This window comes from Dipodomys merriami, unplaced genomic scaffold (assembly GCF_024711535.1).
Source record: "Dipodomys merriami isolate MVZ:Mamm:240054 unplaced genomic scaffold, mDipMer1.0.p SCAF_185, whole genome shotgun sequence".
NCBI lineage: Eukaryota > Metazoa > Chordata > Mammalia > Rodentia > Heteromyidae > Dipodomys > Dipodomys merriami.
The window spans coordinates 863,863-890,427 of record NW_027203215.1 but is presented as its reverse complement, the minus strand read 5'-3'; the positions used below and the strand labels follow the sequence as shown (position 1 = coordinate 890,427).

The following is a 26,565-nucleotide window of genomic DNA, read 5'->3' as shown; positions in this document are numbered from 1 at the left end:
TGCAATGAAAAAAACAATAATAAAAGATCGTTAGGTGGAGTAAGCTCCTGTTTCCAACTGTGGGGGAAAAGGTCCACCTGGCTGTAGGACCGAGGTCCCAGGTCTCCCAATGCTTATCATCTGGGACTAACTCTTAACTTCTAGAATGTGCCCACAGCCCTGGTCACGAGGCTGCTCCCTCTTTTAGCCAGTGAGAGTACATTAATCCTTCTGATTATTTCAATCTCCATGACATTTATCTTTGCCAGCCAGAGAACACTTGCTACTGTGAACCTCTTCATGGGGCTTTTTAGGTGATGGTATAAAGTATGGTAAAGCCAGAGAGCCCGGGGCTTTAGCCATAGTAGCAATTTTTCTTCCCAGCAGCACTTCTAAAAGGCCCAAAGCAGAACAGGTTGGCACCCCTGTCTACCTTCTTAATGAGTGTCTCTCTTCTGCCACCACCTTGAATTCTAGGAAGAACAAGACTGATTTGTACCGTCTTTCTGATGAGGACGCAGCATAACCTCCATGAAAAGGAGCAGCAAAGCATGGATGACTTCCCTGTACACAGAGGACAGTCACGCGCAATGACAAGACTCTACCTGGAGTGGGGTGATCATCTCATGAGGACCAGATCACTCACCTCAAGTGACAACAGCAACAACTTCTTCTCCAGAACCCCCTAGAGAACCAGAACTATATCCATGACCAGCCAGGCTACATGGTACCTAGTAGTGCTTCATTAGGCATATGATGCTCTTCCTGCCCCAGTTCTTCATCTCTTTAAACCTAAACTTCACGTCTGAACACTGAAGATGAACTAAGTTCTTTCTTGGCCCTGGGCGAAGCAATAAACGCGTCTCTGCCCTTCACCACTGCTGGCCTTTCATTTGGCGTAGGGGGAAAATGGACTAGACCTGACATGTTGGAAACTCCAGAGTTGGGCTTTTTGCCCAGGGATCCAGTTACACTAAATTCACATTTGATGGCATAATCAGGAGTTGGGTTTCTTAGCCAGGCCACATCTAGGATTCTGTCCATCACAACATGCTCAAATGTAATGGCGAACAATACCGTATTGTTTGCTTACAATTATGAAAGCTAGGGCCTCGTTGGGACTGAGAGCATTCATGCATCTGTAGTCAGGCCTCTGATATAGCTGTCTACAAAGATGGCTGGTCGCTATGCTATGCCCTGGGTCTGCACTGGGATGTCTGGGAAGGCTAGACATTGTCTCCGTAAGGTCTCTCATACTCAACATGGCTACCCAGGCTTCTTTCCAAGTGGAGCATTGCAACTCTAAGATCTGTTTAAGCAGAGGCTTGGAGACCACATCAAAATCACACCTGCCACTTTCTTTGGGTCAAAACTAGTCCAGATCAAGGACTAGAGTTGTTGGGGTCATGGGAACAAAAGAGGTGTTTAGATGGTCTCAGAAGTGCAAAAAGCATCAGAAGATGAAATCAAGTCACTGACAGCTACAGGCTAACATCTTTCCATCGGTTCTGAGAAAATTCTAAGTGTAGAAATACAATCTTCTACAGGTGAAACTTTCTGAATCTTAATGAAGTGGCTACAAAAATCACACGCTTTGACAGCTAACATGTTAAGGGCTGCTAAAATCAAAGAATTCTTTTTCCTAGAGGCAAGATGTTAAAAATGAAAGTGTAAACATCTCTCTTTGAGGATAGTGTTGTTTTTCATTAAGGATCTGAGAGTTCCTGGTGACACTGTACTCTATTGAAATGATTAATTGAGCGTACTTGGCTTGTTCTTGCCTCCTGAGGATACACTGTCTTCTAAAACTGTACAACACACTTAAGACTATGTAAGGTGGGTAAAATGTTTATTTCTATTAATAAACAATGAAATGGAGACGGTTGCGCCTGTGTTTGAATTTCAAAGCCTTTGTTCAATTATGTTTCTTTCCACTGTCACTCTTAGAAGACAACAAAAGCTTAGGCATATATTAAATTTATTACCACAGCCATCTGTCTTCTACGCAATCATCAGAATGATCTTTCTAAAACAGCCTTGATCACTAACTCACGCCCTGATTATTTAAAATGCTCCACTCCTTCTTAGTGGCAAAAACAGAATAAATAATGATAAAAACCCATCCTCCTTAAGTCTTCTACCCAAAGGCCCTTCCCACCATAAGGAGGGAACTTCATTTCTCTAGGCTCACAAGGCAGGATTGCTTATTCAGTCATTTAACTCTTTAATTATTCAAATAAGGATGTAGTGACTTTTGTGGAGAAGCAGAAGACTTTGAATAGCTGGAGATTCAAGAAGGATGAAAGTAAGTCTCTTGCAGTAACAAAAATGGGTGATCTGGGCCCAGAGAACCAAGCCATGGGTTATTTAAGGAAATGGCCAAGCTGAAGAAAACAGAGGCTCATGAGAACACCTGACAAGGAGAGAGACCACTGAACTGGAGATCTAAGTGGGCCCAGATGTACCCCACTGCCCCCTCCCTCTGAGGGACCTGTGGTGACCTGGAGGAAGAATCATCTGCATGATGGACTTGAGGCACGGGCTATGAGCCCCAGTAATCCTCACTGACTCCAGGAGACTTGGGGGGTGGTCTCTTGATGGACTCCTAAATAGATAGTCATGTTTTCTGGTTTGCCACAAATAAAATATAAGTTCAAGGAATCTGGGTACCGGGAGCTCACGCCTATAATCCTAGCTACTCAGAAGGCCAAGGTCTGAGGATCGTGGTTCGAAGCCAGCCTGGGCAGCAAAGTCTGTGAGACTCATTTCCAATGAATCATAGAAGAAGCCAGAAGCAGTGCTGTCATTTGAGTGGTAGATTGGGCAAAAAGCGCTTAGGGACAGCACCCAGGACCAGAGTTCAAGGCCCAGGACTATCAAAAAAATCAAAGAAAGGAGCAAGTGGTGATAAGAGCTTCTGAGCTTAGGGTGGAGAGAGGAACAGAGCTGACATAAGCCTGGGCAGGTTCAGGACTGCTTGTGCATCAGCAAATGTGCATCAACAAACAAATGTTGTCTTAGGCAACATTTCCTGGTAGCAGGACTCAGAAGACCACAGAAGACCACCTGTAGTAACCTCCGGTTGAGTCTCATTCACCCATCTTTCCTCCTTCCAGTTAAAGAACTTTCTGCTCAGGAAGTTTTATTCTTTGGTAGTTGTTCTATTCTTTTTAGACAACACCACATAGCTTAGATCAAAATGCACAGGACTGGTTAGACATGCCTGTAACCCCAACATTAGGGAGACTGAAGCAAAAAAGATCTAGAATTCCTTACTTACGTAACCGGAACCCCTCTGTATATCACCTTTACAATAAAACAAAAGATCTGGAATTCAAGGCTAACCCAGACTGCATATCCAAGCCCAGTCTCAACACAGAAACAAGGCCCGGGCCTGGAACGTTACATCCTGTTTTTTGCTGTGTACATTTGAAGACTCGGTATGCGTAGTAACAAGAATTTGCATCAATGGGACACTAATGTTCTTTCAAATATTTGCTTTGGTGAGATTCTACCTCTGAGTGACAAACTCTAGAGCCATGATGTGATTACATCATGATCTCAACCATTTATGAACTTATTGGTTATCTGAATTTGGGCTCCTCCAAAAGAATAAACTATATCAAGTTCCCAAAGCCATTAAATGAGGACAATACTATATGCCTGTGTCAGGAAGTTTGTGAAGACTAGTTACATAGTAAATATCCTATACATATTAATGGCAGGTATTTCAATTACTTTAGGTTTGTTTTTTCTTTTTCCACAGAAAGAGAGCTAAGCAAAAGTTTGCTCTGTGAGGGGAGAGAGCAGGTGGAATGTTGGCATAAGTACACACCAGTATGGATGAGTAGCAAGGTCATGTGGACAGGTTTCTGCTTTGTGATATAGAGATGATAGAGTCATGAATGCCCAGGATGTCGGGGGGGGTGCTCCCCTAAAGTCCCTTCTTTATGGATAAACAAGTCAGGCACCATTCATTCTGGGGGAGCTCTCCAAGTGAAGCCTCTTTCTTGGTGTGGTACGAGTTTGAAATAAGCATTTCAATTAGATTCATTAAGACAGTTATTACTTGGTAATTGAATAGCAACAGATTGCAAAGGAACCCTTATTGAGGTCTAATAAGTATGGAGGAGAGAGATCTTCTCCTTCTGTAATTCCATCAGCTATAAACCAGTGTAATTAGATTCTTACTAACACATTCAAATTGAAGGGAATGTTGAGGCATATAATTGGCACTTAGGAAGATACCTGTATTACGTTAGGGCGCTTTCATTTACATACTTATTAAGTGTCAGTTTAAGCTGTTAAATAATTGAGACTAGTGGACAGTGGTAGGTCAAATGGTTAAGCAAGAATTAAATTCTTAAACATCTTAATAAATTTAGGGGAAGATGTAATTTAAAATACAAAAATGCAACTTCATTGTGTCTCTAACTTGACAACTTGACCTCAGTACATGCACAAAACATTTCGAAGCTTCTCAGGAACAAACTCGGTGCCTGGAATGAATTTCTCAAGGCTAATGGATTGATTCACTCCTTCCTTCCTTCCTTCTTTCCTTCCCAAACATCATTTTTTGCACTGTTTGCCTTCAATTGGAAACAGAGATACAATATTTATACAAGAGAAGCCACTACTGACAGTCTAGACTGCATTTATAAGGTAGACTACATTTATAATTTCATTCATGTACAGTGTTTAAAATGTACTAAAACCATATTTTTTGGCCTGAGGCCCAAACTCAAGGAGTTACATCGGGTCCAGCCACTTACCCCAACAAACATATCAGGAAACTATAATGGTGGAGGGCAGCAGAAGGAGGCCTGTTACAAAGCCCAAGCAGCCCCATAGAAAGAAGTAACATGGGGTGGGGGGGCGGTCTTCTGACCAAAGAATTTGGGCTGGGAGCCAGTATGGCCTGTAGGGCCTGGTAGTCCTTTATCTCAGTTCTTCTTTGGGAAGGAGTTTCAGAGAAACTGTTATCCCTGTCTGGATAAGCAAGCTGAGATTTGCCTGAAGGGAATCTACTAAAGCCTGGAGGTGGGTGGTTCAGTTGCTCCTTCCTCGGGGGCAATTTCCTCACCTTCCCCTTGTTTATATGTTACGGGTAAGTCCTGCCCTTGCTGGATTCTAGACTGACTGACCGCAGAGCGGGGAGCTCAGAGCAAAGGACACATAGACTCAGGGGTGCCTGATTTCTCTCAGGCTTGTAGTTAATTCCTAGGTGCCAGGAAGGAGTCAGTGCTTTCCAGCAAAGGTGGCTTTGCAGCCTCTGGGATAGAATGGCTTTTGTTCCACAAACCCCTGGAAACAAAGAAAGCCAACCAGTACTACCGCCCCCTCTCCCACACGCCCGCCCAAAAGTAATACATAAACCTCAGCACAATGGATGCAGGTTGCTGAACATTATTGTTGCTTGTAATATTATTCTCTCCTCTCTTTTTTAGCTTCTGACTTTGTTGAAGGCAGACAGGAAGAGAGAATGTCTTCTTTACTATTCTGGCACCATTTTGATTTTCCCCTCAAAGCCCTACTAATGCCACCTCATATTTATAAATCCAACTCCTTATCGAACGGACCAACCTTCTTTCTTCTCTCTCTCTCTGTCACAGATACCATTGTCTCCCTCGTCTTTCATGCGCACTATCTCAGACCTACATCTGACACTACCCTCTTCTCCCGTCACGCAGAAATGGATGTCACTAAGCCCTGTCACTTTTCCTCTGCAGTATCTCTAAAGCTCCATCTCAGCATTCCATGTCTTGAAAACCTTTGCCGTGTTTTACCCTGCAGGAGGATATAAAATGGGCTTGGGTGACAACCCAGGGATTTATCTCGAATATAAGGGAGAATTTCTTGACCGTGAGACATTGGGAAAACTCTGCTAAGTTAGACTGTGGTGATGTTTAAGAAGGACAGACACTGTGGATGGACACAGTGTGAACTTTTCTGGAAAGACAACTTTACTCATCTGCTTATTCTCTATCGTCCTCTCCCACTGCAGACTTTCCCCTGGGTCTTCCTCTCACGGCATCCATACCTGCCTTCATTATTTCCTCACTAACCAGAAAAAGCCCTGAATTTCTGTACTGCTGATAATATAAATCAGCGTGGTGTTTCTCCTTTATTGTCATACCACAAGCAAACATGAGTCATCTGGGACATCAAAATCTATGGGAATTTCTCCCTTCTCACAAGCCATCCTCCAGCGGGTGCTAGGTAGATGCCCTCTAATTTAAGCCCGATCTGATTCCTTCTGTCTGTATCTTATATCAGAATATCTATATCAGAATGAGGAATCTATCTTACAGAACGTGGCCTAAACCGCCTCCGCTTCAGACTCCATTCCAAGTCTGGGCTTTTGGATCTTTTGACAAACCAGTTACAAATCAGGATTCCCACACTCCACTCCTTCTGTTCTAGTAACTGCTGAAACTATCCACAGATTCAGAAAAAATAACACTGTAGTGTATAAAATACACTTATCTTCAAAGACATGTTAAAGGATTAAAGTTAAATAGCCAACTGGGTATCAGTGGCTCATGCCTGTAATTCTAGCTACTCAGGAGGATGAGATCTGAAGATTGTGGTTTGAAGCCCAGTCTGGGAAGACAAATCCATAAACCCTTATGTCTAATTAGCCAGCAAAATGCCAGAAGTGGAACTGTGGTTCAAGAGATAGAGCACCAGCCTTAAGTGAAAAAGCTAGAGGCCAGCACCCAGGAGTTCACACAGAACTTTCCTATGATCCAGCCATACCAGTTTTGGCCATCTAATCAGAATACAATAAAGACACCTGCACACCCATGGGCATTGCTGCACTATTCCCAATAGTTACAACTCCATCAGTGAGCCCTCACATGCTGAAGCCAACCAAGGTATCCATGTCCTCAGCCATGTCACCTATCCAGCAAAGGGCAGATGACTGAAGTTTCTTAACCAAGCCTAGCGGGAAACTAAGCTTCTTTCAGTTCCACAATTTTTAAAAAGTAGTGTATTAACTGCATCCATCCTACAACCCTAAGAAGAGGCAGTGTTAGGATGAGACAGAGTGGCAGAGTGGAGACGTTAGAAGAAGTTGGTTGAGCTGTTCCGATGCCCAGCAGCCCTCTGTACTTCTTGGTATGTGGATCAGTGACTTTCCTTTACAGCAAAAGCCAAAGTGACTTGGGATAGCTCTAGGGCGGAACACCCTTGACTGGCTAAGAATGTCACCGGTTATATGTATCCTGGTGAATTATTAGAAGGCACCAACTTTCAAAGTGTCCTAGTGTGAAAACAAAAATCATTTAACCATTCTACTTTTTCTTTAACTCTAAAAGAAAGTCTTAACTAACCCATTACATTCTTCCCTAGACTAATTGTATTTCTTCTTGTACTTGGAAAATACTTCTTGGTAACTATCTTACAAGTTGATGGAAGAGGGTCAGAAATGATTACACTCCCCAATAAACAGGACATAGTCACCTTGACATATCATATTAGAAACCCCCTTTTTTCTTGCTTTTACCCAGCTGTGAAAAGCTCTTTTTGTGCTGTATCCAATCAAAAGACCATCTGAGGATCTAAGATCCAATCAGGTCCTACTTGCAGGAAACCACATATCGTCAGCTGATGACTGCTCACATACATCAGTACCATGAATCTAGAAGCGTCCCACCCATATTCATTGTGTCAGCAGGTAAAGATTAGTCTGTTTCTTGCTGCTCTATAAACAGTCCAATGTATCCGTTAGAATAGAAACAACGCTGCACCACTGAACATCATATTGATGCACAATACATCAATGTGCATGCTGGGAAGGCTGGAAAGGTGTTTCTGGCGTCTGATTCGGAGCTGGAGCCGTGTGTGGGGCGTTAACTCCAGCTCCCAGCCAGAAAGGCTAATTTTAGCTAGGTGAGAGAGAGAGAAAATGAGGAGAAATAGCTCAAAACAGAGCCTCTAATTGGGAACCTTTGAATCTATATCCTGAAATGCAGTAGAGAGTTTAAGACATTGGGGTAAGAGCCATGTAATGATTACAACAATAAAAGGGGGGGAGGGGAAGGGTTAACACTCCCTAATTATTCATGACTTTCTGCCCTTGAATGTTTCCAATTCAAGACAAAAAAAAATTGAACACATGTAGTCTTTCATCCTCATAATCCATTTCCTAATCTGTTTGTTTAACTCCGAAATAACAATTATGACAACAAGGAAAATGCATGTACAGGATGTCCTGCATCAGCAGAGAACGAGGCTCCGTAATTACATCAGTAAAGGATAATTGAACCTGTTCAAATCAGCTCCCTTTGTCTCATGAAAACTGTATTTCAAAGGTCCTAGGAGCCCGGTGCTGGGGGTGCATGCCTGTAATCCTAGCTACGTGTTAGGAAGCAGAGATCTGAAGACTGCAGTTTGAAGCCAGCCTGGGAAGAAAAGTCCATGAGACTCTTTCACCCAATGAATCACAAGATAAGCCAGACATGGAGCCGTGGCTTAAGTGTGCTAATAAAAAGCTCAGGGACAGAATCCAAGCTCGGGTTCAAGCCCAAGAGCAGGCACCCACCAAAAAGAGAGAAAAAAAAGAGAGAGACCTGGGAGATCCAAACTAGGGGCGAGTCTGGGGTGGAAGGTCAGGATTTTGTTGGGGTTATGTGAGGAGAATGGGAGTCTTGAACGTAGGCTACACATTCCTGTCCAGGTTTTCTTTCCTGCGACTCCAGGAATCTATTGCTCTGTAACAAAATACTCAAACACTGAATGAACTGAAAAAGAAGGAGTTCGCAAAGGCCATGAATCAGTTCTTTTTATATGGGTCAAGAATTGGTGTCTTGGTGGACAAATGGGATTACATGAAATTGCAGGGCTTCTGCATGGCAAAGGACATAGCTAGCAAAATCAATAGAAAACCCACGGATTGGGAGAAGATCTTCACTAGCCATACAACAGACAAGGGTCTCATATCTAAAATATACCTGGAACTCAAAAAATTAAATCCCCAACAACAAATCTTCAAAGAAACAACTGCCCAATAAATAAGTGGGCTAAAGACTTAAAGAGAAACTTCTCTGAAGAGGAAAGAAGGATGGCCAATAGACACATGAAGAAATGCTCAACCTCCCTAGCCATAAAAGAAATGCAAATCAAAACTACATTGAGATTCCACCTCACCCCAGTTAGAATGGCTATAATCAAGAACTCTAATAACAACAGATGCTGGAGGGGATGTGGACAGAAGGGAACCTTACTGCATTGTTGGTGGGAGTGTAAACTTGTTCAACCACTTTGGAAAGCAGTATGGAGGTTTCTCAAAAGACTCCACATAGAGCTCTCCTATGACCCAGCAATCCCACTTTTGGGCATTTACCCAAATGATCACAAACAAGATCACACTAAAGCTACCAGCACAACTATGTTTACTGCAGCATTATTTACTATAGCTAAGATATGGAACCAACCCAGATGCCCCTCAGTAGATGAATGGTCAAGAAAATGTGGTATATATACACAATGGAATTCTATGCCTCCATCAGAAAGAATGACATTGCCTGTTAGTTAGGAAATTGAAAGATTTGGAAAAAATTATATTAAGTGAAGCCAGGCCCAGAGAAATATAGGTCCCATGTTTCCCTTATTTGCAATAACTAGTATATGTCTGAGACAAGCAGAAACGATCAGATAAGTAGATGTTAGGCAAAATGAACCCCAAGATAAGGACTCAAATGTTTCTTTCTATTGCTTCTAACATATTTATGATTTCTTTGTTGCTTTGTATGTCCCTTCCCCACCGTATAACTCCTGTTTTCACTGTATTTGATATTGGTATAATTTGTGGAGGGGAAGGGAAAGAACAAATTGTTTAAATAGGGTTTAAATTGTTTAAATAGGATCCAGGTGGATCCATTGCAACAATGAGATGTACAAGACTTTATGTCAAAAAATGAACTTTACAACTTTGTCATGGGGCTTGGATGGAGAGAGGGGGAAGGGATGGTAAAGGGAAACAAAGGAAGAGGCAACAATGCTTGATAAGAAATGTACTCATTACCTTGCTCATGTAATTTTAACCCCTCTGTACGGTATTTTCACAATAAAAAAAATTCCCTAATAAAGTTACACAAACTGCAAAAAAAAAAGAGAGAGAATTGGTGTCTTTGCATTCAGTGCTTGTTGACTAGAGTCAGTAGACTTCAGCTGATCACTGGGTTGGGACACAGGCTGCAAAGCACTTGGGCCTGGGCAGGAACTGCTGGAAGGCTGAGCTCAGTGCATTCCTCTTCTTCAGCCTGTAATATCTCTCCACCTGTAGTTTCTCTGGCAGAAAGTAGTTGAGCGTCTTATTCAGCAGGATAACCAGTTATCTTAAAGACTAAGCCCATCCCACTATAGGGGGAATTCACAGGCCAGCTCAGATTCACTGAGAGGGCAAGTAGCCCTCAAGTCTCAGTAGGAAGCTTACCAAAAATTGTGCCACTAGCTCTTATCCACCCCTTAAAGCTACCCTTTTAGTGTATGTACATGTGGGTGCACACATGCGTATGTGTGTATGTATGTGCCCATGCATGTTCACGTGGGCAGGTACTGAAAGAATATTCATGGGTCAAGATGCGTTGTACACCTAAATTTAAACAGTTTGGAATTTAAACACTTTGGGAGCTGGTTATGCAATCTTGCTCTGGGGACCTTCACTTCCTTTCCAAGATAAAAAAAAAAAAAATGAATCATTTCCTTTCTTTGGCTTAAAAACCATTGCCCTAAGCATGTCTAATGCAACACTCCAGACCTCATGCAGATGAAGGCGATGCTCACTGCTGCGGTAAGCATGCACACTTCCACTCTCAGCAGTGTTGCTCCAAGGCCCCCAGTCCGTGGGCTACTACTGACTCAGTCACACACTCACCCCTGCAGGAGAGGATCAAGATGGGTCACTAATTGCTGACATCCTCCCACCTGCTGAGCCCCAGCCCTATCCTTGTCCTCTGACTTTGCAAGAGTGGTCTTAAAGATCTCTGGTATCCAGGCTTGAGTCAGGGTTTCTGTTTCACTGACATCAAGAACAGCTGGTTTTCAGAATACCTGGGGCTTGTGCCTGTAATTTTAACTTCTTGAGAGACTCCCAGGACAGGGACAGAGACAGAGACCCCTTTTCAACTGAGAACTGGGTGCAGAAGTACATGCCTGTCAGCCCAGCTACACTGGGGTGAAATAGCTGAATAACAAATTCGCGGCCCACATTCATGCTTAATAGCCAGCACGAAATAAAGGGTCACAGGGGTTCTCGTGATAAAGCACCTATCTGCCTAGCAAGTGCCTGGAGTTCGAATCCTGGTACTGCAACAACAACAGCAACAAAATGGCTAGTGGTTTTTCAATTCCTTCAGAATTCAGGCAACAGCCATACAGATAGGAATCCGATCCATTTCTCCTTAGAAGCATGCAGGGCAGAACTGCAGATCTCTCCACACAACAGAACACCAGGCTGGCAAGCAAAAGAGCTAAGTCGTAAGACCAATTACCTCTAGGGAGTGATACTGAGATTGGGACATTCAAACTCCATCTGTGCTTACTGGGCAGCAAAGACAGACAGACAGATTACATAGAGTGTATACCTGTGCTAGTGAACAAATGGTCAAAAGGGTGGGCCTCTAATGATACCTGACTTACCAAAATGAAAGACAAACACAAAATAATCTTCATTCTGCTCCAGCTACCTTACATCTTTTATATGGCTTGTATTAAAGTCCCAGTAGGGACTGTAGGCCTTCCTCAAGTTACAAAGCTTTTGTTAAGGTCTTGGGGCATCGGGAAGATAGTCCTGCTTCTTACCCAAAACTGGAGCAGAACAACTCTAGAATTCTTTTCCCCCCAGGTTACAAGTACTTAAATTGCACGCTGAAACTTGCAAAGGATGGAAATTCTTAATGGAAACATCATTTGCAGTCATTTCTTGCTAGTTCTCTCTTCTGGTTTATTGCACAGAAATATGAAGGCTATATTTTACTACAAATGGTACTTGTGTGAAGGGGAGAAATTATTAAAGAAAGAGAAGCTATTTGAAAGAGAAAGCTTGCTTTAAACTTCAGCTTGAATAGCAACATAACTCACTGTTCCTTAAGAAGGTGAAACTTTTTAATATCATTTGTTATGAATTCCAATGTATTAAAAGCGATGCTGGCATGGATTTTTTCTTCTTCTTCTTTCCTTCTCCCTGTTAAAGATAGTACATTGTAGCTCACACCTACCAGGTGCACCTGTTTCTATGTACAAATGTGGGAGGCGGTGAGAAGTGACAGATTCTTTGGGTAATATAAACTCTGGGAAAGACATCTGAGACTTGAGTAGAAGCTTCAAGTATATCATGGAGACAAGGTATAGAAGAAGACTGCCCTGGGTAGGAGGTAGTAATGAATCAGGTAAGATAGTGCCTGGAATTTAATGGCTGAAATTAAGAAGACTGATCATACCAAATTTGGCAAGAATAGAGTCCCTGAACTCTTACACACTGAGGAGGGAAAGGTCAAGTTGCTACAAGCCTTTAATAAGGCAATTGTAGAGTTAAGTTAAACATTTGATATCAAGGTATTCATTCTAACGAAGTAAAATTGTACAAGGATTTGTATAGAAATCTTCTTAGTCCTTTTGGTTGTAACAGTATCAAATAGAAATACCTCCAATGTTTATCAACAGGTGATTGGCTGAACCAACTGGTATATCCAGACCATGGAGTGCAGTACTACTTAGAAGTGAAAAGGAATCAGTGGCTGATTTAGTCGGCAATGTGGATGTGTCTCGAGACCATGATGCTAAAAGAAGCCAGACAGTAGCGACTACGTACTAAAAGACTCCCTTCATACAAATTCTAGAGCATAATAACCAAAAGCAGATCAGCGTGTGCCTGGAGATGTGAAGGAGGAGGAGAAGGAATCACAAGTAGGCACTGGGAACCTTTGGGAGGTGACAAACATGTCCGTTCATCTTGATGGACAGCTTTTCAGCTATCTACATGTCAGTTGTATCCAATTTTACTGGTTACATATGTAAAATTCCTTGTATGATACTTTTGCTTAATAAACTTGCTAATTTTACTATCTACCTAGCAGATAAACATAAATGGGTGTATCTCAGGAAAGAGATATTGTTGGAGCCAGAGGTAATCAGTGTAGTAATTATCTTTACAGATGATTCAGATGTCAGTGATGCACATGGGAAAGGAACACAGAATTCCGGGAATTAGATATGGAGGACAAGTCAAGGAGATGAACTTACATAGAAGGTAGGAAAGGTAGTGTTAGCAATGTCTACATTTTAGGTCATTTTCTTTGTGGGTGGGGGGAAGGTTCATCCTTTAGTTGTTGGATTACCAACGACACAATTTCGAGACATTCTCAAATCAAGAGTACAGATGTACCAGAGTATTAGTTCGTCTCCACAGGTGTAAAGGTGAGTCTGTCTACGTGGGATACTCATTCTAATCTTGAATGAAACTAGGAAGGGTATTTTTCCTTTGCTTAGGCAACTCAATGCTTGATTCAACCTCCTCTCCCCCTTCTCACATGACCCTTACAATTCATTCCTCTGTAGGATGTATAATTTGGGGGTTTGTCCCGACTACTGTGTCGCCAGAGTCATGACCCAGCTGTGAGGGATTCAGGCCTGATCAAGTCATGGTCCAAGCATAAGTCCACCTGCCTGTCACTCTCCAACCTACAATGCTAGCTTGAATGTTGTCTTTCTCACAAACACTATAAAGACAACTGAGAGCTAGACACTGGTGGCGTAGGCCTGTAATCCTACCTACGTTGGGAGACTAAGATCAGAAAGTCACAGTTTGAGGCCAGTCTGGGCATACATTCCAGACTCCTTTCTCAACCAGTAACTAGGCATAAAGGTACCTACCTGTCCTGCCAGCTATGGGTAATGCTTATATCAGGAGGATCGAAGTTCAAAGCCAACCCCAGCAGAAAAATCTGCAAGACTCCATCTCAAGAAGCAGCAGCAGCATGGCAGCGTGTTTACCAGCTATCCTAACCCCTGTTGGAAGTGAAAACTAGGACTGAGGTGCAGACACACACCTGGCAGGAAGTGAACAATTAGCTGAAAAATAACCAGTACAAAAGCCAGCTAGGGACACGGCTCAGGGTGAGAGTATCTGCCTTGAAAGTGCAAAGTCTTGGGTTCAAATCCCAATATTCCCCCCAAAAGGACAGAAGATGAATGGCACTGGTCATATCTCCTGCCATTATCTGCAGATATAGGCACTATGCATACAGTCCAGTGGTGGCACACGCAGGAACAAGCGGAAAAATCCACAAAGGTATACATAAAGTGACTGGCTTAGACAACATTCCACTATTATTCATTGGTATAAGAACTAGCTTCTTCTGATCGTTTATCAGGGGACAGCTTCTTTAGACAGGATTTTGAGTTTCAACCGGAGCACAGGAAAGCGGTCACGCGATCCTCTGAGAAAGGAAACGTTTCAGATACAAAGAAATGGCAGCAAAAACACCCACAGATGAGATCGGTTCATGGTCACCCACAGAGGGGATGGCTGTCCTAGAGAGAGAAATGAGCAAATAGGAAAGAGCAGAAGCGGAGACCGAGCCCTCAATCTACATTTTCTTGAGTGTCCATTTAAGTGTTTGGGAATGGGGAGTAGGGCGACCAGCAATAATCTCAGAAATGTTTTGGAAATGATCTGGCTTCCGGGTGGCATAGAAGACTGGCAGCTGATGGGTAGAGTGCACCTCCAGGATGTTTTCTGGATGGTAAGTTGGTGGATCATGCCAGCTTTGTGGGCATGAACAATTCAGGGAAGAACTGTGCTTGAGCGTTCTGCTAGAGTAGCCATGGGGACACTGATGATTTTGGCTGAGCTGGGAAAGGCATGGATTTGGGTAGGATGGGAACATTGGAAGTTATGCTTTGTGTGAGTTAAGTCACTCAGGACATGAGACCTCACGTGCATCTTCCTTGTTTTCCCTAGGGCCAAGGGAGCAGGAGGAAAATGGCTGTGTGCTAGCTGGCTTGACATCTAGGCAGCAGAGGATCAGTCAAGCATAACTTCAACATCAGATATGGGACCCGGGGTGAGCAGCGCAGGAATTAGGGAGCACAATACAACTACCTGGCCCAGGTAAGTGCTAGCAGACTGCCAGGAGATCAAAAGCATCAAGGGGTAACTGCAGGGTGGCTATAGGCACAAACAAGGAAAAGGGTCATTTCCTAATCAAACTGGAGAGGTCAGTTATACCCAGACAGACATCCCATAATAAATCTTCTTAGAAAATTTACCCTGTTACCCCACAAGGCTCCTGAGCCATACTCCTTTTTCTGTTTTTCTTTTTTTTTTTTTTAACTGTATTTTTTTTTTTGTCTTTTCTTTTTTGGTACTGGGGATCGAACCCAGGACGTTGCACTTGCGAGGCAAGCGCTTTGCCACTGAGCTACATCCCAGCCCTCCTTTTTCTGTTTTTCCTTTGATGGTACTGGGAATCAAACCTAGGGCCTTACACATGCTGAGCATGCATTCTACCACTGAGCACCTCCTGAATGACAAGATCCACTGAAGGCATCATTTATACCAACGATTCCCCTGTCCTGACTCGTTTACAGAGACACACCTGGAATCAGCTTCATGCATAATCAGCTTTCACTGCTACAGAGGGGTGAGCTGAGAGTCTTTCCTGTGATACTTGGAGCACCTGCCTTGTGAACCAGGGATCTTAGGGATTCATAAGCCCCTCAAGTCCCCCCCCCCGCCCCTGCTTCCCTCAAGTGGCAGGGTAGGTCCTCGGCTAAGCTCAGCACAGTGAGCTCAGCCTGAAGGGCAAGTAGGCAGGCAGAGGGAGAAACATAGAGGTTCGAAAAGTCTGTTGTCAAAGCACAGTCCTGTGTCCAGCCACGCTGGCATTTTTAGGAGCTTCTTAGGAACGGCTGATGTATGGGGAGACCTGGTGTCTTGTTCTGTGCTGTACTCTGATCTGGCAGGTCTAGAAGCCTGTATTTTTCCCTGGTGATAATGCTGATTGTCCTACAAAACAAGCCTGGCTCTAAGACATCTTCTGGTAACTTCAGAGGAGGGAACACTGGGAGTTCCTGAGTAAGTACTTTTGAAATACATAAAATAAGGACTGACAATACTGGAGCCAATATGAAGAGGGAGGTGATGCAGAAGGCAATAGATAGAAAATAAAGAATTAGAATCACTATTCTAGAGCCATAAATCTATTCTAGACCATAAATCTCAGAGCATCTGTCTTCTAGCAGTCAATCCTGTACCTACCTTAGGGGGCTCTGGGTTTTTATAATGTTACTACCGCTTCTCACAATTAAAATCAAAGCTTGTGTGGGGAGTGTCAGGAAGACAGCTCTGGTAGCTATTTGTATGACCTTGCTCTCACTAACTTTACCTTCGGCTTTCTCTCTGTACAATAGTTAGGTCTCCCTCAATGAGCTGAGCGAGTAACATGGATTGTAACAGATGTGATGTTAAATGGCAACAATTCATTCCGATATTGTTGGCACTGCTCTTATCAAGTAGTATGCTGTATGGACACGTTTATCGTGAGGTGAACATGTAGGCCTTTTCCTTAAGTAATAATGGGATTCTGAGTCCTGATATTAAAGTGAAACTCCTTTATGTAGAAGAGAATGGGAAAATGATTGGGCTACTCTATGCAGTTTGTCAAAGGGAATTACTTGTGAGGACTGGGAGTGCTCCAAGAAGAAATGCACATGACCTGGGTTGGCTCTGGGAAAAGACAGATTGGATCTAAGTGGTCTGACTTTACTTCTTATCCCTCAATACCTGAGAAGGCCATAGTTGGACTCTCTTCCATTGGCCCCATAATCACAGCCTAGATCCATGCTGGCTCACAGGATTCAGGTAATCATGAAGTCTTGTGTCATGCTGCTAATTCAGGTGAAAATCAATGGTGGCATCACAAGAGGGCAGATAAGAGAATATGATAAGAAGGCAAACAATGCCATCTCATATCGATTCCACGAATTCCCTCTAGTGTTTACTAAGTTTGGGATAAGAGGAAGGAGAAAGCCAGGGAACTACGACCCAATTGAAAATATTCTGAACTCATTCTAGATACTATTATTTAATATAAATTTCTTCACATGATGGGGTTAGGTAAAAAATTCTACTGTTGCAGACTAGAGGAGACTGAAGCTCCCAGAAGTGAAATTGTATGTTTGCCTAGGTTCACACAGATCATAAATGATGGGGGCTGGAATTCAAACTTGGGCCTGGTCCAACTCCAAAGCCCATAGTTTCTTACTTTTCTTGCTGCTTCTAAAATGGACACCAGTTTAGGAGATGGGCAGTAGTTATGTAAATGGAGCTGACATCCATTCTATGGGTTTTCTAAAGCTTAACTGAAGGCAACTGCTCTTAAACTTGGATCCATAGCAAAATTAACCGCAGAAGTTTTGGAATATGCAATGTCGGTTGGGGGGGGAGGGGAGGAAGGATTGGGGGGAGGGAGGGGGGAGGCTGGGAAGGGATGTGAAGGGTAAACAAAGGAGGAGGCTGCAATGCTTGGTAAGAAATGTATGCATTATCCTGCCCATGTAATTGTAACCCCTCTGTACAGTATGTTCACAAATAAAATAAAATAAAGAAAAAAAAAGAAGTTTTGGAATATGGATTTCTGGGCCCACTCTCATTTTCTGATTCAGTACAGCTGAGTTGGGACCCCAAAGTTTGTTTTGCTAGCAAACTTCTGGGTGATTCTGATGCTGCTGGTCGGAGGACTACATGGTAAGAACCAATGGCTTATGTCAACGGCTTTCAAATGTGACTGTTCATTAGAATGACTTGTAACGTTTAAAACTCCAAATGCTAGGCTACACTCCAAGCCTCAACTTCTACAAATGGGAGTTGAGTGTGGTGGCCTATGCCTATTATCTATCCCAGGTACTTGGGAGTCTGAAATAGAAGAATCAGTTTGAGGCCAGCCTGGAAAAAAAAATACTATCTCAAAAAGAATCTGGGTTTGATAGTTCACACCTGCAATTCCCAACTACTACAGTCATGCAGGTAGGAGGAGAGTGGTCTGAAGTTGGCCTGGACAAAAAGCATAGAGACCCTATCTGAAGAACAAACTAAAGCAAAAAAAAAAAAAGAGCCAAGGTTCATGGCTCAAGTGATAGCATGGCTTGCCTGGCAAACATGACACCCCAAGTTCAAACACAATTACCTCTAAAATAATTATCATGAATAATAATGAATTATCTACAAATAAGAAGTGCAGCAAGAAAATTCCTACCATGCTTTCTATTAACTGTTGTATTTCAATAGAAACCAATCACTTGAATATTCTCTCCCCCCTCTGTGAGTGCCTATCTTACTATTTTCCTACTTGGGGTTAGAGGCTATGATTTAAAAGAAACAATACAAGTACTGCTGTCTACAGCTCATGAAATATGAGTATGTGAGCTTGATTATGCTAATGTCATGTGTTGAAATATGACACTCGGCTACTTTGTGGTGTATTAAAATCAGAATTTTACACGGTAGCCTTTTCTCATAATTCCCTAAGCTTCTACTGTTATATTGCTTTCTTATTTTCCACTCATGTAATATGGGTTCTAATTTTTAATAAATGAGATATTGATTTGTTTTGCAAAATGCTCTAGCAGGTAAACTTTAATGGATTGGGCCTAATGACCTGAGTTATTAAACAAACATCAGACCCCCCCACAGTTATACTCTGAATATTTTTCTTCTAATTTCAAGAGACAATAAAAAGCATTCTCGCAGTGGTGGCATCTCCAGAATTACTCAGCCTCCTTCAAAACCCAGGCTTCCCTAGCTCTCAGAGTTGCTGTCCAGAGAACTCTAGAACCTCTCACATTCCCCACATGCACAGATCCTCCAGCTTGAAAAGTGGGGTAGAGGCGTGGTGAGGAGCAAGGGAATTCAGAGGTTTGGGGGAGTGTCTTCAGCACTGTCCCGAAGCACATGTTGGAAAGGGGAAAAGCACAATTTTCTGTGCTGATTATAAAGGGGCTAGCAATGCCTTGTGGCAAGCTCATTCAGGAGAACCCAGAGAAATCTGTAAATCACCTCCTGACTCAGCAGCTTCCTGAGATGGCTTGCTGGTTGCTAGCAAAGGAGGAAGAGGAAGGGATGGGGATAGGGTCAGAGAATGGGCAGGATGTCTGAGAATGACATTCCCAACCACGCTAATGCCTCTTTCTGCTAGATAATTACACATTAACCTTTGACACAAAAATTAAGAGACATGATTATTAAACTAATACATAAGGCTGAGCAGGAAAGCCAATTTGTAGTCCCGTTCGCTGTTGGATTGTGAAGCATGGACAGAAATGTTCATGTCCCCTAATAGGGTGAAAACCAAGACTTAACACTTCAGAAAGGCATAAACACTTTATGAATAAGTGCTTCCAGGAGGCCCAGGTTCGTGCTGCAGGAGCATGGTAGATGACCCTCCAGCTATTTCCAGAAGCATGCTCTGCAGACACCCTGAACAGATTAGCGCCAGCATTTGGTGGCAGGCACACTGTAATTGACTACTTACTGTATCCTTAATTTGATTATTGTTTTCTCCCCGTTTGGCCTACCTGCTGTACTAGTAGTTATCCTGTCAAAAGAAATTATTTCATACTGTGCAAAGATTCCATTGGGGCAGCATATGGCGTTATGCAAATCAGTGAGGATGATGCAAATCATCTCAGGTAGAACCCAACAGGATGGTGATGGTTGGCATCATGGAGCCAGAAACCCCAATTACACAAATTGTCAAACAATGCATCTTCCCTGGTGAGCGAGGCCCACATGATTTTGTTTTCTCGAAACACACAAATGTACACGTTGGCTCTTGCATGTCTTTAAAAACAAAAATAGCTGCTCATGGGAAAAAAAAAAAACTTCCAAGCAATTTATATTACAAGGAATAATGTAAGGACATCACACATGGCACATCAGCTAGAAAAAAGCCTGGAAGAGATTCCAAGTATCTAATCCCTGAAAGAAGGGAGATGGAATGAACATTTCACAAAAATAAAGACAACTCATGATTCATTGCATTCAAATATGTTACATTTAACCAAATGCTCAGAGTATGTAACCAAAATGAAGTCAATCTATATTGGTCTAAAATTGTTGAGCTTTCTAAAAGATGCCTATTTTTCAAGAAGAGTTTTGGGGGTAACATTTAAAAGATTAAGAACCATATTACAAGGCTCTTACATGGGTCAGGTGGCACACTCCCACCATCCCACCATTCAGCTATGGTGCAAGGACTTGTACGTTTGAAGCCAGCCTAGGTTACTACATGGGTAAGCCTTGTCTCAAAAAGAAAAAAAGCACATAGACCTTCCCTATGACCCAGCTGTACCACTCTTGAGCATCTATTCAGTCCATGGCAAGTCAGGGTATGGCTAGACACTTGTGCATCCATGTTCAAGGCTGCGATATTCATAACAGCCGAGTTATGGGAACAACCCCGGTGCCCTATGACAGAGCAGGGGGTCCATAAAATGGTACCTATACATAGTGAAATTTTACTCATCCATTAGAGAGAATGACACGATGTCATTTGCAGGGAAATGGATGTACCCAGAACAAATCATGCTAAGTGAGATAAGCCAAGCTCAGACAGATACACGACCAACATGTTCTTCTATATGTGGAAGCTAGATGTAAAATGTAACTGGACATGGTAACCTATACAGGATTCGAGATTTCCATACCCAGACGAAAGGAGGATACCTTTAGGGGAAGAACCCAAAGGTGTAACTTCTTGGAATATTTAAAATACTATTCATCAAAAGAAATTTCAGGGAATAGAAACATGGGATTTTGGTTGTTGTTGGTGGTGGTGGAGGGTTTTTGCTTTTTGTCTTTTTTAAAGAAGGTATAGAAAGACAGGGAAGAAGGGTGAACAAATGTGGGCCTGGTACTCTTGTGAAGAATGAATTGTAACTAGTGGGCAGGGATTGGGAAGGGAGCACTGGAAGAAAGTGAAGGAGGAAATGGCATTGTGTAAAAGAAGAAATGTACTCATTACCTCATTATGAAACAGTAATCCCTCTGTACAACACCTTAATAACAATACTATTGTAATTTTAAAACAAGAAACAAGAAAGGAAATAAAATAGAGGGAGAAAGCTCCCTATTTTGGTCTTAAAACTGTGCTTACTGATCCTCACGTATAAGCGACGAAGACATTAGCATCTACCCCTTGTCTCCTCTTAGTTCTAGGCTACTCTGTCCAGCCTTAAGATTTCTGAAGTCAGTAGCAAGATCAAAATAAAAACCCAGTACTCTCGACTTAAGCATTTAAAACATTATAAATGTTAGTGTTAAGTAAAATATGTATCTTCATAAAACAGCATCGAAACATACATGTGAAACTGTTTTATTTGTTTACTGTTTCATTGTTGCTGTTTTTACAGTGTGGAGATTCAAACCCAGTATCTCATGCACACTTAGTAGGCAAGTACTCTACTAGACATACCACACCAGTTTTTATGCAAATAAAAATAGGGAAATAATCCGACAAGTAAATAGTATTTTTCTAACTACTGATGTGTTTCACTGTTGAAGTAGATAATAAAGGCGTATATAATATGCTAAGTATTATGTTCTTATTTTTCTTGTACTTTAAAAAAAGATAACCCATTTTTATCAAAAGAATCTCCTAATATTGCTGGGCACCGGTGGGTTACACCTGTAATCTTAGCTACTCAAGAGACTGAGATCTGAGGATCATGGTTCAAAACCAGCCTGGGCAGGAAAGTCTGTGAGACTCTTATCTCCAATAAACCATCAGAAAACCGGAAGTGCCACTGTGGCTCAAGTGGTAGAGCGCTCGTCTTGAACTGAAGAGGTGAGGGACAGCGCCCAAGCCCAGAGTTCAAGCCCCACGAGCAACCAAAAAAAAAAAAAAAAATAGAAGAATCTCCTAATATTTGTGTCCTAACCTGTTTTGGTGAGAAACTGAAGACCAGTAAGCTATTTTTTCCTTGCAATTATTATCTGCTTGGATGCAATAAGACTTTTTCTATTCTTTGTTATTCCCTATTCTTATAGATATTTTGGGTTTGATCCATATTTTATCCTTGCTTATCCATTAGGTGGCAGTTATTTTAGATAATACTGAATATGATTTCTGCTGGCCCAGTGTTCTCATTTGCAGAGCCTGATACATAGCACGGGCTAATGCATGTTTTGCTCTGACCACCAACATTTCTAAGTTTTCTTTGATTGCATTATTGAATATTCTAAGACTCTAGTTGCTCAGTGTATAAATGTGTATAGACATAGAAGTGTCTGTATGCATGTGTGTACATATATGTGAATACATATATTTTTTGAGACTTAGCAGTTTAGAACAGAGACACTAGAATCAGATCACAGGTTTCAGATCTCAGCTCTGCCACCAACCTAAGTGACCTGAACTAAATGGGACTGAGAGATTGTGGTAGCAGGCTCATCCTGGGCAAAAATAAATTGTAAGACTTAACCTGAACGGAAAAAGCTGCTTGTGATGGTGTACACCTACCATCCCAGTTATGGTGGGAAGAAGAAATAGGACTGCTGTCTAAGCTGGCTGGGGGAAAAAGCCAGACTCAAAAAAAGTAGCTTAAAAGGAACTGGAGGCATGGTTCAAGCAGCAGAGCACCTGCCAAGAAAGCCTGAAGCCCTGAGTTCAAGTCTCAGTCCCCACAAAAAAAACAAATGAGTTAATATTGCTTTATGAAAGGCTTGACATATAAGAAGCATCTGTAAAAAGTATGTATTATTGGAAATGGCACTCTGGTGCAAAGTGGTACAGCACTAGTCTTGATCAGAAGAGCTCAAGGACACTACCCAGGCCCTGAGTTCAAGTCCCATAACCGACACGCCCCCAAATATGTATTATTTATCAATACTAGTTATATAGAACCTACACATAAGTCACACGCATCGTGCATATAATTACTTTTGTTTGTCTTGCATATTCAGTTTATTTCTATTATTATATATATATTTCTTTTTCTCTCCCTGGTTCAGGGCCTGGACACTGTCCCTGAGCTTTTATACTCAAGGCTAGCACAGCTCTATTTCCAGAGATACGAGTCTCATGGACTTTCCTGCCTGGAGCTGGCTTTGAACCTGAGTCCTCAGATCTCAGCCTCTTGAGTAGCTAGATTACAGGTGCAAGCCACTGGCACTGAGCCTCTATCATTTTATTATTAATAACATTTTAAAAACTTGAGATTCTAACATCAATCCTATGTCTGTGATAATATTTACACTCAATTTTTTTCTAGTTTGTGTTTGATTTACATTCTTTCTTCCAACAGTTTTGTTTCTATTTTTTCCCCCCTCGGGTTTTACCTTTTTGGTTGCCTTTCCTTTGATGTTACTATTTCTTTTCAATTTGTTGTTTTTTCCCCCCTAGGGAATCCATATTTGGTTTCATTTCTTGACAGCTCTAGGGCACTATTATGTGAACTTTCCTGTTTCTGTGATAATGAGTTGTACAAACTTGGCTGCAAATGGCAGACACTGATTAGGCCAACTCAGTATAAAAACAAGGTGTTTGTGATATTGCTGACAGCCCCATTGGAGACGCAGCTTTAGGAACTTCTCAAATGGCAACATAGGTGTAAGCTCTCTACCAGGGCTCGTTATGACTGCTGCTCTCATCTCCAGACTCAGAATCCATGGCATTGCCACCCAATAAAGACCAGAGCACCAGAATCCAGAGCACTGATAGAGAAGTTCCACAGGGACTGTTTGACGTGGATTCAATCACCCCGAAGGTGTCAGTTTGGCCAGATAAATGGTTTTCCTGACTGGTCAGATTTGGATCACATACTTCTGGCAGGAAAAGTGGGAGAATAGTTTTGATCATCACTCCATGATGACAGTACACCCCAAAGTAAAAAGGAGTGTTATTACTAAATTTAAGGGAAAGAAGAAAAAATAGACCAGATGCCTTTGTTTACATTCCTTCCCTGCCTGCCCTCCACTAGAATCAACCCTACAGCTCTAATTCCTTTCTGCTTAATGATAACCTTTGAATGAAGCAGTCCTCAACGAGGGTGGCCTGAAAATGGCCGGGGGCCACCTGCCACGCCTCCAATGTAATGTCTCAATTTGCAGCTCAAATTCAGGAGTCTCCTGCTTCAACCTCTGGAGCACTGGGATTACAGGCAGGTGCCAGCCTACACAGCTCACATCATCTAAATCTGGTGATATACACAACTCAAATCTTGAAGGTTACAGCATATGAAAACCTATAACGATGACTGGGAATCTGTAATATACAGGTCTCTAGCAGAGTCTAGTTTGGAGTCATAGTTGTCATTTTCCCCTAGCCCAGAAGAGGAAGTAAGGAAGTCTTAAGGAGGCCAGCACTGCCTCTTCAGACCCTTCAAACCAAACAAGGTGCACCTATTCATCAGCGGGGCTCCAATTCCAGAGGCCACTGTGAAGCTGAAGGGACACCCCTGGTCTATATAGACAGGGTCCCCTTCCCAACTGAGGGTCATGGTACTGAGTGAGAGCAAAACGATTAGCCCAAACAGACTTCTCTAATATATTTCCACTTGGTTATTCTGAGACACTGCAGATCTCTACAGACACAGGAATTGCTCTGAAAACCGATCCCTTTGTACAAAGGAATTTATATCTATCCACATTCGTCAACAGCAGATGCAGAGCTCTCCAATCTGCCGAGGACAGATCTTTTCGCAGGAAGAGAGATGGATCTGTGGGTCCAATAACTAGCCCAGATACAGATGCCAAATAGCTGCCATTTAGGGGACTTTGTCTCCATCAGGAGACAAGCCTCGCTTGCTGCCATCCTCCCTTCCGCCCTCCCCCCCAAGCTGTGATATCTCCCTTCCTTTGCAGAGCTCAAGCTATTAGCTTTCTTTTCCATCCTCAACTACGTGCACCAGGGCATCTCCTTTTAGCATTCCCTTCTATGCACTCGATACAGCTTAATTAGACTCACCCCCTCCATCAATGGGTCCCATCCCTCTTCCCAAACCAATCTCCACAAGCTTTGTTGTTCCCTTTTCACACGTGTACATAAAAGACGTTGTTCACGTTCACGCTCCTTCACTCTTCCTTTCCTGTTACTCATTTGTGAATTGTCAATGAAACGATGTCATTTGCAGGGAAATGGATGAAACTTGGGAACGTTAATGAAGTTAGCTAGGTTCAGAAGGACAAAGTCCCAAGTTTCCTTTCCTATTTGGATGCTAACTCTCAAAGATAAAAATATGCACAAACCTAGACAGGATCATCGTTCTCCATGTATGAATGGCATGTTTGTCATTGTGAAACTATGTGAAGGAAATCAGAAAGAGGCGGGAGAAGAAAGGATTCTTTAGAGGGTGATCAATACCCAAATCCATCGCATCTGTAAATGAAGGTGCATAACAGAATTGATTGACAGCTGTTGAACAATAGAAGAACAAGGGGCTGGGAAGAGAGAGTAATCAGTGAGGGAGTGAGTCTGATTAAATTTCTATGTGTGTGTGCAACACCACTGTGAAGCAATTTGGAACACCTGGCTCCTTTTTGAATCTTACACGTTGGCTTCTGAGCGTATGTGTGTTAATAAGTTTGAACGCTTTCCTTGTGTACATTATTAGTTCATCTCACAGACTACGATAAACAGAGACTTCAGAAGGAAAAGAATCGATTTAAGAGCTCCTTCTAGCCCTGCTGGTCAGCCTGTTGGCCAGATCAAATTCCCGCTGACCCAATGCCTGGTCTACACATACCATCTTAGACAGGGCATGCCACGTGCATAAATTTCAAAAACCTTCCCTTTCTGCATCTTTTCTCTCTTGGCACCAAACTCCCTGTCCCCTAGGTACCTCTTCTGTTTTCCTTCCTTTCAGATCATCTTTTCAGCTAGCTGTCATTTAGCTGTCAACAAATTTCCTGACGGTATTACCTTTTCGATTATACTAATCGCATTCAGAGGCATTACACTTTTAATAGCACTAGCTTAAAGCAAAGGTAAATACCCTAAAGAAATAATCCTGCAAGTGCATTTGAAGCATATGGCTCCAAGGGTATCTAGTAACTCCATCTACTGGACCCTGCTAGTTAAGAAGTCATAATCATTGCTCTTCAAATTACACTGGCCACAGGTCCAACCTGCTCTGGAATTCCATCGTCTCTCCTTCCTGTCTCTCTTACCTTTTCACTGACAGCTTGGTTTCCAAACCCAGAACTCGTCTCCAGTTCTCCTCCAGATCCATTATCATTGCCCCCGATTGATGGCCACACAAATCAACTCAAGCCGTGTCCCTTCTTCATTCCTGAATTCCCAAATCCGACCCATCAAATTTTGACGGTAATATGGCAAGTTCTTAAAAGCGGTTTTTGCTTTAAGAAAGCAAAGCAAAACAAAACAAAGGTAAGCTAAGCCAAGCCAAGCAAGTCAGACCAAATTAAAACACTGACTCTTCCCTCCCCCACCTTGAGCATGCAAGAATCAAAAGAGTAACAGCTAGGGATCCTTACCTATTTTTTAAATATATTTTTTATTATAAAGATACTGTACAGAGGGGTTACAGTTACATGAGCAAGGTAATGAGTACATTTCCTCT

At 42.4% G+C, this 26,565-nt stretch overlaps 1 long non-coding RNA gene across 1 annotated transcript in view; it reads right to left on the bottom strand.

Annotated features, from left to right (window-relative positions):
- LOC138830178 (uncharacterized) overlaps nt 1–26,318 on the bottom strand; it is a 41,252-nt gene extending 14,934 nt beyond the window's left edge. The window contains exon 1 of the long non-coding RNA XR_011372899.1: nt 26,153–26,318. This is a non-coding gene — a long non-coding RNA (uncharacterized lncRNA). The remainder of the gene's footprint in view (nt 1–26,152) is intronic.
- Between the last annotated feature and the right edge of the window lie 247 nt (nt 26,319–26,565).